The sequence below is a fragment of the Lissotriton helveticus genome, chromosome 2_1 (genome assembly GCF_964261635.1).
Source record: "Lissotriton helveticus chromosome 2_1, aLisHel1.1, whole genome shotgun sequence".
In the NCBI taxonomy this organism is placed as follows: Eukaryota; Metazoa; Chordata; class Amphibia; order Caudata; family Salamandridae; genus Lissotriton; species Lissotriton helveticus.
In genome coordinates, this window is record NC_136059.1 from 2,090,603,957 (window position 1) to 2,090,617,104 (window position 13,148).

A 13,148-nucleotide genomic window follows, 5' to 3' on the forward strand; every position below is an offset into this window, starting at 1 on the left:
AGTGTGTAATTTTACTAGAGTTTTATTTAGTTGAATGATATCTTCTAGAGAGCATATCTTATAGTATAGTTGAGTGTCGTCTGCATACATGTGGTATGCAATGTTCGATGGATTGAGTATTGCAGTTAGATGTTCCTTATATAGGCTAAAGAACGTTGGGAAAATGGTTGACCTTTGAGGGACTCCGCACCTCACTGGTGAGGTGTCCATTTTTTATGCATTGTAAGCGAATCTGCAGGAAAAAGGCAAAACCATGAGAGCACTTTCCCAGACAACCCCATTCTGTTTTCTAGTACTTTTAGTATGGTGTTGTAAGACGCCGATTAGAGGTCTAGGAGTATGACTCGGCAAGAGTCGTTGTTGTGTAATATCTTAAGGGTGTCTTCCATTATGTGAACAACAGCAGATTCAGTGCTGTGTCCTGTTCTAAATCCTGATTGAAATGTGTTGAGTACGTTGAACTGGCCAATGTGTTTGCTCAGTTGGTTGTGCACACATTTTCCAGCAATTTTGCTAGAAATGGAATATTCAACACCATACGAAAGTTGCTCAGGATTGTAGGGTCAGCACCAAATTTTTTTAGAATGGTGTCACTTGCCCAGTCTTCAGGCACTCTGGTATACTGCCCTGTTTTAGCAATGAGTTTAAAATCTTTGTTAGCATAGGTGAGAAGAGGTGACTTAATTCCTTCAGTGTTGTGGAGGGGATGGGGCCATTGACATGTGAAGTTGGTTTCATAGATAGTAAGATCTTGTGGATCTCTCCCTCAGTTAGTGCTTTGAACTCCCTCCAGACAGCTTGATTTTCGGTCTTGGAAGGGTTGTTCATCATTGGCTCCACCACCTGGAATGTAGGGTCCTCAGCGGGATGGCGATCACGGACCGTATTGGCTTGTGAACTATGTTTGCTGATTACAATTTCTTTTTCGATTTTTAGAATCTTTTCATTGAAAAATGAAGAGAACGCTTCACATTTTTCAACTGTGTTAATTAAGGGTGGGCGGCCAGCTACGCTCCGTGCACAGAGTGCACGTAGTGCCGTCTCCTACACATTTTGTGTAGCGGGTGTAGCCAGGCGGCACTACGCGCGCTCCGCAGACGGTGCGTAGCCGGCCGCCACCCACCTCCCTCCCGCCCTCCCTAAATACTTACATAAAAGGATAGTAAGCTTTTAAAAACACTTACCTTGTCTGCCGCGTCCCCGGGGCTCCCTCTCGCCGTCCCGCGATTCGCGCCGCCATTTCAGATACTAATGCGCATGCACGGGCGGCCGCGCATGCGCATTTCTCATGAGAAATGCGCATACGCGGGCGCCCGCGCATGCGCATTAGTATCTGAATCGGTGGCGGCGCGAATCGCGGGACGGCGGGAGGGAGCCCCGGGGATGCGGCAGACAAGCTAAGTGTTTTTAAAAGCTTTCTATCCTTTTATTTAAGTATTTAGGGAGGGCGGGAGGGAGGCGGGCGGCGCGTAGTGGGGCTACGTGGAGTGCGCGGGTGGGCGTGGTTCTGTGCCCACTTCGCGTAGCTCCGCGGAGCCCCACTCCGCACACTACGCCCAGGGTTAGTGTTAATACTGAGCTTGGTTACATTGTTTACCCCAGTTTGTTGGTTGACAATTTCAAACTGTTGTCTGGGGCGATTCTTTGAATTGCCTAGTTGAGTTCTGAAGTATCCCAGATGTGTTTTTGTAGTTGTTTTGTCTTTCACATAGTTTGATTAGCAGCACTGTTGAGATTTTTTGTCTCCATCTTTGCTCCACCTGTCTAAGACTTCTCTTTTCCTCATTTAGGCTTTGATTGTAACACGGTTTAGAGGGTATGATTATTTGTTTCTTGAGTCTCAGAGGGGCTACTGCCTCAATTATTTTTGATATTGTGTGGTTGTAGCGTTCGGTTAATTCAAACATATTCTGGGTTGTTGCAGGAGGATTGAGTTTTTTTTGTGCACAATTCTGTCAGTTTCACCTTGTCCATGTTTTGGGTGTCTCTGATCCAGTATTTTTGTTTGGTTACTTGCCCTTTGGTAGTCCGTGTGTGTGAAATTAGGTGAAATAAGATTGAGTAACGATCAGACCAGTTGTTGGGTATAATTATGTCTAATGTCAATGCCCCTTCCCTGGATACAATTAGGTCGACCGTTGAGCCTTTTGTTCCGTGTTGGGCTTGTGCAAGATTGGGTCAAGTTTTGATAATCAAGGAATTGTTTTAGGGTAGAGACATGTGTATAGTCCTCGTCCTTCCAGTGAAGGTTAAAGTCATGTAGTAATGGCATGTTCCTTTAAGTAGAATGTTATATGTGTAATAGGAATGTTGGGTGCTGGGCAACAGTAACGGGTAGATCTGGGATCATTCTTGATGTACCTTTACTGGAGCTGCATGTATTATCTTGCCTGTAGAATAAACTTCTACTTATACTTAACAACTACGTCCTCTGCTTCTGTTCATATTGGAATTGGAGATACTACAATTTTGGCGACATGGATGGTTTTTAAGAATAAAAGAAGAGAACCTATTAAGAAGTACAGAAGCGTCTAAGAAAACGGAGGTTTGATTTTTCAGCAAAGCCAGCGCTGATTTCGATTCCCAGACTTGGTCCAGGAAAGCCAGCTGTGATTTCGAATTTTACTGGGACAGCAAATTTCGTGTGGGGACCGGAGTGCGACGCTGATTTCAACGTCTTTCTGGGAAAGGAGTGTGTTTTACTCCTTTAACATGCCGCAATTTTCAACATAAAGAGGAAGTTGGTGTTGTCATTTTCCGAGGGATTACTGATTTATTCGCTGTGGGTTATGTGAATTTTTACCAAGCGATTACGTGGAGTAATTTCAAATCACAAACTTACCAACGTTTGGCAACGGAACACTCTCACGAGACAGTGCAGCGCGCTCATTATTCTTCTCTGGAGCGTTGGAGTGTTCTTGTCGGCGGAGGTAGCTACGTGAATTCCTTCTTTGTGAACTTCTACACGTCATCGTGGAAGGAGCGTTGCATTGTGGGTAGCGTCATCACGTTTTCACGCTGCTGGTCATTTTCGGCGGCCATCTTCGTTGTGACTGTTCCCATAGTAACCTCGTAAAAAAAAAAAAAAAAAAAAAGCCGGGAAACATTTTCTTCGTTTCTTCTCATGGCCTTGATATCACAACTGTGAACCTTGCAAGAAACTGAACTTTGTTCGACATTCGGAACTATTGAATTTAAAAAGGAAAAGACCTGGGAGAACCTGGTTTGGAGTAAAGCGACAGTGAAAGCATTTGGAGGAGAATCGTTTTACTTTGTTGCTGGTGACGCGCACACTGTGTGTCAGTGGTATTAACGTTCATGCCTGTAGTTTGCTGTGAATTTTTTTCACGAAGTGTATTTTGATTGTCAAATCATACATACAGTAGAGATTTCTTGGAGTATGCATGCAGCAGAGGTTTCATGATGTTTTGAAGGTTCTTGAGGGGTTGGTTATTTACTAATTCATCATTCACGGGGTGGTTATTTGAGTATCTTAATTTCATGAGATGTTTTAATTTCTAGAGGTATTAGTTATTTACTAACTTTTCATTCACGAAGTGGTTATAGTTGCTGGTTCATCATTCACGTTATTTGAAATCTTTACTGACCCGTCATTCACGAAGTGGTTGTTTGAGTGTTATTGTTTATCTTTCGCATTTACATGGAGTTTATTTTTTATTAACCCAATTTATTTTGCAGGTTTAACTTAAAAGACCCTTTGTAACCTGGTGCATCACAAACTCCCATTATTCTTGAGGTATTAATTTATTTACTGACTGTTCATTCACGAAGTGGTGTTATTTACTAACTGATCTTTCACGAAGTGGTTATATTTGCTGGTTCAATTTAATCTTTTCTGAATTTTGTTTTAAAAAAGTGATGAATATCCAACATGAGGATAATTCTTCTTCATCAAATTTGAACAATAATTTTGTTCAAGGAAATTTAGTACTTAAGGAAAAAGTTGTTATAAATACCTCTATTGACTCATCTTTTAATCCTTTTTGGGATATTTCCTTGGGGGGAATTACAGTACAATTAGTAGCAGATTCGAGTTCACCATTCACTGTAGTGCCACAAGAGATGTGGAAAAGTCATTTTGTGGACAAAATAGGAGGGTGGTTAGAATCCAATGATGTTACTGCCGAAAGTTTTACAGGAGGGAAAATTGATATGCTAGGGTTTAGAACCCTCATGTTTCGTTTTAAAGGAAAGCATGTTATGGGAAAATTATATGTTGCAAATAATGGTCCACCGGTATTAGGGTGGAAAGACCAAAAGTCACTGGGCTTCAGCTTCTGCACTGTTTCAGAGGTTGATGTCGAATTATTCAGAGGTTGTTGTCTTCCAAAGCAATATTCTGATTATGGGCAAGGATAAGATTCAGCAGAATGCCACTTTAAGGGAAGTTTTGTCCGTTCTCAGAGTCAAAATTCTTGGGTGTTCAAAGCAACAAGTGTAAGCGTTCAAGGAAAATGTACCTTTCTTAAGACGAACAACTTATGCACTCATTTGGGACAGGAAATGTTTTTTATAAGATCACTAAACTTTACTTAGAATACTAGCTATATAAGATTCGGGTTCTGAGTCTGATGATAATGATATTCAAATTAACTATGTTCGGAACATTGAGATTTGATTATTAATTATCAAATGTGAGTGACATGTTTATTGATGATATAGATTTTTCTTTTCTCTGCATTTTGGAAAAGGGGGATGGTTGTGGGTGAGTTCACATATTCGGTTCCGTTCACTTAAAAAGATGCAGAATTTACCAAATCAATTTTATTGTGTAAATTGTTGGGTTCAGAGTGTTATGAATTCATTATAGTTTGTTAATGATTTTTATGTTTTTTTTGTATTTTGTTTTTTTTGTATTCTCCTTTTTGTTTCTTTTGTTAAGAAGGAGGATGTGTAGTAATGGCATGTTCCTTTAAGTAGAATGTTATATGTGTAATAGGAATGTTGGGTGCTGGGCAACAGTAACGGGTAGATCTGGGATCATTCTTGATGTACCTTTACTGGAGCTGCATGTATTATCTTGCCTGTAGAATAAACTTCTACTTATACTTAACAACTACGTCCTCTGCTTCTGTTCATATTGGAATTGGAGATACTACAAGTCACCAAGAAAATAGCATTGGGGTGTTGAATGGAATGTATTGTGCTTGTTCCATTATATGTTCAATGAACAGCTGGTTGTCTCCTGGAGAGTGATAAAAAAGGTGTACTTTGGCTAGGGGTTTCTCTGCTGTGGAGATTTCTGCACCCATGTATTGACAGGATGTGAGTCTGTCTACAGGGAAGGGTTTGACTAAAAGGGATTTCTCGAGAATGTGATTGCAATCCATCCTCCTGGTTGATGCTGTTGGTCAAGATGTTGGATGGTGTAGTTTGGAGGAACGAGTAAGTCACGCATGAGTGCGGACCATTGATATAGCCAGGTTTATGTCAGGAAAAGTATGCCCAAGTCATGGTGAAGAATAGTTACGGCAATCTCTGTGGCATGTTTAATTGCTGAGCTGCAGTTGAGTAACATGCATTTTGTGGTCGGTTTTGAGAGGGACAAGGGATGGTCATTTAGTGCCCTTGAGATTTCAATTAGGTTCTCATGATTTGTGTTCTGACTTTTCCACGGTCTGTATGTTGAAAGCTGGAGTATTGAATGGTGGTGAGGAGTCATTGTAGTATAGAAGCAAGGTTTTGATTTCTTTCGTGGATAGATGGGTCTGTGCTCTCTTTTGCTGCAAAACGAATGGTCAAGGTTGGGTGCTGTAGCTATTTGCTGAATGTCAGAGGTTGTTAACTATAGGGGTTAATGTGTCTTGTGTGAGGGTCTTAATCTCTTGGCAAGCTGGTGAGGTTTCTTTGATGATCGAATAAGCTAGATTTACGGCATTAATTAAGTTTTCAATTTTGTATTCCAGCTTGCTCAGCTGGGTGTTCCAATAAGTGGTCAGATTGTGTCTGCTGAGTAAGTCATATTTTGTGGAATTTGTAACGTATGTTGATCATCTCTATCGCTTGATCTAGGTGAATGATCTTTGTAGCTTGTGTTGTCTGGAAATTGTGATTGTCTTATTGCATGCTACTTTTAGTGACCGTGCAATGGATGGTTGCGGCCATTTTAGGTGTTTTTTCTTGTATCTTCAATTAAGAAGAGTTCGCTTCTTTGAGTCTTCTGATACCCTGGCAGAGGTATGCAACTGATGTTCTTACTGTTGGTAGCGATGTGTGTTTCTTGTGGCACAAAGGTCAAACCCATCTGGGGATCCATGAACGTCTTTTCTCCATTGGGGTGTAGTTTGATGTTCCTTTTGTTTATGTCATACTCGTCTTTGTGGGTCTCTTTGACTCTCCGTCCTTCTCTATTGTTCGTTGTAGTCATTGGGTGCAGTGGCCTAGAGGTAGCATCTAGAGTGTGAGCGACCAGAGTTTGACTAGGATCCTTACACATTTTCGTCATTGTTATAGAATTGTTGAAGTTCCTTGAGAGGTGGTAATTTAGGCGGTTGACAACAGCTGGTTTAGGGTCCTTGACATTCACGTTAAAGAGCAGGTTTCATTGGAGTGTAGTCGTAGATCCTTTGGGTGTGAAAAGATACATTTACATAATGTTTTGGTCTTGTTCTGGTGAGTTTTCAATTCTGAGAGGTTGTGGATTGGTCTGGGTATCTTGGGGCACTGGCACCTCTATAGAATGGTTCATGCTTGTTGAACCCTTTTGAACAAGTTTCTATTTATGAGTTTGTGTTTATCCACATTTCTCCAACAATAGTTTCTGTATGTACAACTCAGTCGTATGTCTTGTTCCAGATACACTACAAGTTTATGGATGATACTAACTTGGGACCACATCATTTAAATTGCTTCTGTTAGAAATGGGGTTTCGAGTTGGCTAGGGTACGCAGTTAAGCCAGGTCGAACTCACCACTGTAGTCAGGGTAAGGTAGTTACACACCCAAGATATCACCTGCTCACCCCCTCGGGAGCTTAGCAGAGCAGTCAGGCTTATCCCAGAGGGAAAGTGTAAAGCGTTTGCACAACACACACACACCAGTGACACGCAAAATACACCATCAAAAAAGACTCCACACCAGGTTATATAAAAATATCTCATAGGAGAACTACTGTGTTTTTTTAAAACTAAATGGACCCTCCCTCCTTCGACCACTACCTCGAAGTATCCTGGGATGCTGGCACCCTTGGGCAGGGGCGTTGCTGCTGCTCTGAGGGTGTGCGCCGATGCTGCTCAGGCCTATAGCACAGCTGCATTGAGCGCCAGACCTGAGTACAGGGGAACCATGGGGCAAATTACCAACGATTAGCGATATTTATCGCTAACGAGGCTTAGCAACTAATTTTTTATCGCTAAGCATCACCGGAAATTATCGCAGAGATAACTTGCTATTAGCAAGGTTTATCTCAGAAGTGATAAAAATCCTCGCGCTAACTGCCAAATGAGAGATTATCGCTGGAAAACGAACGATAATCTCTCGAAGTTTGGCGTTAGCTTGATGATAGGGGCTCACAAACTTAGCCATGATATCCACCTTCCATAGGATATCATGGCTAAGTCAGGAAAATACCAGGTGTAAAAAACTAACAGGGTTAGCGAAATCCTTGATAATAGGAGAAATGTCGCTTAACAACATTTCTCCTATTATTTTTCTCTGGAACGCCCCCTTTGCATCTCATTAGAGATGCAAGGTGAAGCGTAGAGAAAAAGGGTGCTAACATGCGAATTTGCGTGTTAGCACCCTGTTGCTGATAGGGAGATAATTTTATCTCCGCTTTCTTGGCTTTTAAAGCCAAAAAAGCGGAGATAAATCCCTTGATAATATGCCCCCATATTATGCAGTCCTAATGTAAACGCCTATTTGCACATAACGCTGATATGTACGCAACATCCAAACCAACTAAGCACTCAAATTTGAACTAACACAGATCCAGGTTTGCTGATTAGTTGCATAGAGATCAGAACAACAATCCCACATTTTTGTTACATTTCTTGCATCACTTCAAATCAAATTATTAGAATGTCAGAGTTGGGAGCTTTACTTACATTGTGAACAGCAATATGTTGTTAGCATGTGCTTTCTAATCAGCAGCAGGAGTTGCAGCTTTTATCTGCACTACCTGAGCCAATCTGATAGCTAGACAAAGTGAGAACAAAACATAGCGTACCCACATAGCACTTGGCAAAAGCAAAAATCAAGCACACGCAATGAGGCTAAACAGAAATGCACACCTGTGGGGACGCTGACACAGAATGAATCTGCCAAGCACATACAAGGAATTGCAGTTGTGAGCACATATGACAGCTTCCATGGTTGCTAAAAGCAACAAAGTGGCAACTGCTTTGAAAAACACATCTTAGCTGTCAGTGACATGACAAGCAAAACATAAAATCACTTACTACAGACAATATATCAGCATTAACAGGCATTTAAAGCTCTCTGGAATTAGCCTTTGTTTCCAGACGATCTTGCAGCCAGCAGACAAACTGCGTTCAGTTTAGAAACGCCAATGGAAGCAAAGTCACGGCGCTGATGGAGAGCGCGGCGCCGCACTCCCAGAAGATAAAGGGGTGAATTTCCCCATATATCATCTTAATGGCTACATTCTTACAGAGCGACATGGAGTGCTCCTTTCATATTTCATGAGTTCTATTTGCCAGGTTTCAAAATGCCAAATGTGCCAGTGAGCAGTGCTTTAATATTCATGGGTTTCTGAGATAGCTTTGACAGTTGTCAACTGGAGAAATGGCATCATCAGGGACAGGTTTGACTTATGGTTTTGGGATCCCAGCAGCTAGCTGAATCGCAGGTAACTCTGTCGATGTCATTTGTTAAAAATATCTATATCGCTCTTACCAGTGCTATTAATCAAGTTTAGTGTTTTTTCGTCACCATAATTAATACTTGTTGGAAGGAGAATTTTTTAGAAAGTTTGAGCTTTGTTAGAAAATGAAATGTGGGTTCATAGCAGCACGAGAGATCCATGCTTGTTCCATAACTAGTAAGACTACAGCAGAAAAATGGAAGCCGAACATGAAGAAGATGATACTATTATTAGCACTGTTTGTCAGCAAAATCAGTCGTGGGGCGCTGGTGCCCCATTCATCTTCCGCGAAGGCCCTGAAAAGGGGTGTGCCAAGCTGAGAAACGCTCCTCAAATTTGGTATTTTATTTTTAAACAGCATCACAAAGTGCGTAGCCGATGACGTTTAAAATAATTAAAAAAATAGCAGAAAGGGGTTTTGCGCATCAGCTGGAATAGTCAGACTGGCACACTTGTGAGATGCACCTTATTGTCTCACAGGCGGTCCAGCTGAGCGCATAGTTTCTGCTAGTCAAAGCTCTAAAACCAGTCTTTGACAGTGGGGAGGCGGAAGCGGCTGCTGCTGAGTTGCAGCTTTTTGGGTTGAGTCTACTAGACTGCACATGCGCTGTCTGTTGCGATGAATATTGTGGTTTATCAAGAATATGGCGGGGCTTGGGGCCCGCCCATTGCTTATGATTGGTTGGAGTTCCTTGTCACTCTCATTTGCCTCCTTCTTATATGTGCCTCAGCTTGCCAACCTTGTGTTTGCTCCTCCCATGGAGCATTGCCTCTTTACAGTCTTTTTGATTGGCTAGCATTATTACTTCCACTGCTTGATTTCAAGCTCTACTTTTTACTTTTGTGTGAAGGACTCCAATAGAGTGGGTGAATTTTCGAGCCATGTATGCCTGACTCCCTGCACTCTGTGTTGCTCTCTGTTGCTCAGCTGCTTCTCCTTGCACTCCTCCTTCTTGTACTCACCCATGTGCCTCTCTCCAGTGCTAAACTTGTGTGCCCTCTGAGGGCCATTGGTTTTGCATCCTCTCCCATGCTGAATCCGTATTTCCCCTTACCACTCTTGTGTTACTTCAATGTTTGCCCTCCCTCATGTTGATTATGTTTGCCGCCACACTCCCCTGAGTTACACATGTTGACACTGCCAGTTTAAAAGAAATACTTTTAGGCATTTGATTTTCTTTTTAGTTACCAATCCAACTCAGATTGCTAGCTAACAGCACGTGATCTTTAGGCATGCATATGTGTGGTGCACAAGCCTACAAAATGACTAAGGTAGCTTTGCCAAAGGCTGCTAAAAAAAAGAAACATTAGCCAATCGGCATAGCAGCCTGTATGCTGTAAAGCGTTGCTACAAACCTTTGACAAATCCAATAGATTACAAAGGCGAGGTGTGTTGGCTTTTGCCAGTGCTTGTTTTTCTTTGCTATCATTCAGTTCAGGGAGGAACCCTCAATGACTGTGGGGAAAATAATGCCCTACTGCTGGATGTCTTGCTGCACTTTAAGCTAAATCATATACATCATGGGCTCTATTTGAACCTCGCACACTTGAAAGTGAATGTTTTTGAGACTTGCCAAATATCTTTCATTATATGTTAACATAATAAAGAGATTAAAAAAAGAAGGGCTCTTTGTCAAATAGATAGTTGTGGTACAACTAAGGTCTACCGGTGCAGTGTCCCGCTCTGGGCCTTTCCACTACATTTGGGTCAATACGAGGCATGTAAATCCCATTGCACTGTGCATGAATTTCCAAGGCAGATCTTTGAGGAGAGAGGAATGGGAAGTAATGGCTGCTGAGCAGTGGCTGATGTAGCTCCTCACTGCAACTCAGTACTAAAAGTAGCCCTGAGTTGCAGAAAGGATAACTGTTCCCTGCACGCAGATGTCTTCCCTCTGACAACCAGTTGGACAAAATGGCTCCAAGAGATGTAAAACTTTCTCTAGTGACCTTGAAAATCTTTGCCCATCATTGTAAGTGGTGAGGCTTCCTGCATGTGCGCAATGTATTTATTTTGCACATCCCTAATCTTAAAACCGCTGTATGAAATTTTAAATTTAAGAGCATCACACTATGCATATTTAAAAAAAATGGCACTTAGTTTGTGAAGTGCGAAGCACAATGGGAGGAAGAGGCTATCCAAGACAACAGTAATATTCCCACTGCGTAGGAAGGCCTTGTTCACACCCCTTGGCAACCACACTATAATATCTCTCTGGGGTTCCAGATATACATTCTTGGCTTCCAGACATCCCAGGGAGGGACTCTCAGCAACAATGAATCAGAACTAGGGATGACCCAGTGACAGATAATGTGCTACCTCATTGCCACCAGGGGGCAAGGTCGCCTTCGGCGAAAGTGGGGAGAACAATTCTCTGAAGCCAGGAGACCTTGGGATGTCTGGCTGCAGGAAATGGGCTGAGTGATGCGTAACTACAGCTCAGGTGAAGTTGGGAGTCATCTCCCATCTTCATGATGGGTGAAGTTGCCCGGCTTGCTTTTTGTGAACACTTTTACGTTCCCAAAGCCCAGTCCATAATTTATTTGCATGAAGCAAAGACATCGATAATATCTGTAATGTTATAGTCAAGTCCCCCTCAAATTCAGGTAGAACTGTATGCTGAATAAAAGAATTGACCCACTGAATAGTATCGGAGCCTTCTATTCCTTCCAGCACCCCTACAATCCTTAGATTTGATCTTCTAGAGTGGTTTTCAATCTCCTCAAGCTTGTTTTCAAGAAAATCTTTCTTCTTGGCTGCCTCCCTAGCTTCCCCCGAGACCAGGCTCATTTTATCTTCAAGGGTAGAGATCCTAGCCTCTGCCTCATGTAGTCTATTAGGGAGCGCCAGCATTGATTCCTCAAATTTGTCCATTCTTAAATGTAAGGCAGCTATCTCCACTTGCTGGTTGTTTTTTATTTCTTGGATCTCATCAAGAATTAGATTCAGCATTTCGCGGATGTCTAGCTGATATCTCACCTCTGATCCCAGAAGGCTATCTTTTCCAGCCAAAAGATTTACGTTAGTACTCGTATTACTCTCACTAGGACCTGGCTGTGCCTCTTCACCCTCTACTCGTGCTGCCCCAGATGCTCCGCTTTGTATGTCCGGAAATGGAGAAGAGTCCTGCACAAAGTCCCCCTCATCCACCACCTCTTTTTCAATATTAGGGTGGATTGCAGAAAATGTAGGAGGAGAGGTTCAGGTCCCTGGTCATGGCAATGAGTCTTAGACGTTTTTATCGGGCCAGAGTCATCGGGCAGTTCGATATTAGCTGGTGAGGCAGCAAGAGTTGAGGTAGTAGGGGATTGTAGGGGAAGAGTCTTTGGAGTAGTTTTCTTTGCAAAGAGTGGGTAATACTGTATCTCCTTTCCCCCATTACCACTCTTACTTTTACCCTCTCCTGCCTGAGGTGGTGTTTCTGAAGCTGATACCAAGGTAGAAGCTGGCACCTCTGCTTCTACTTCAGATTGCGCTGTTATATTTAAAATGTCTCCATAACCCACAACTGCCTTCTTCGGCTCCATAACTTGCAGAGAGGTAGAATAGAGAGGTAATTCATCTTCTGAGGACTCGAGCATTGTATCCTCGGCCGAGTTCTCTTCCCTAGTTTTATCTTTGTTTCTATCATTGTCCTTGGCTGCTTTTCGTGAGCCCTTTCTGGCTAAGGCTAGGCGGGTCTTTGTTCTCTGACGGGCAGCCAACTCGACTTTGCTAGGCTTGGTAAACTCTTCTCCCTCCTTCTGGGGCTTGCCCATTATGGCGTTTAATTTGACAGGGAAAACCCCCCTTCAATATTTCTTTATATTATACTACAAATATTTCTGCCAGCCGTTACTCACAGAGTTACTTGCCGCGTAAATATATTCCAGCTCTAGCTCCAGCCTTGGCAAAAGTTCATACAGCAGCCGCAATTTCTGTGCGTTTCCCTTGCGTTCTCAAGCAGTCCTGCCAAGAAGAAAATCAATCCTCGGGGGCCGCGTACATGCCAGAGGCAACCAGCATCAAGCCCCGAGGAAGCCGTATAAAGATGAGTCTCTAAAATCAGCAACAGCTTCAACAACAGCTTGTAGATAGATTCAGGTGCCCCCAGCTTTGCGTTTGAATCACGGGAAGCACCCGCGGGAAAAAGAAATCCGCCGTAGAAGCAGAATCAAGCCTCGAATCACGGGACGCCGGATCCCTGGAAACTGTGTCTCTCAAATCAGCAGCAGCAGCAGCTTTGTGGATGGATTGGAGTGCCCCAGCTTCGCGCTCAAATCACGGTATGCCAGGCTACGCCCCCCCCGCAGGCTCCCGCGGA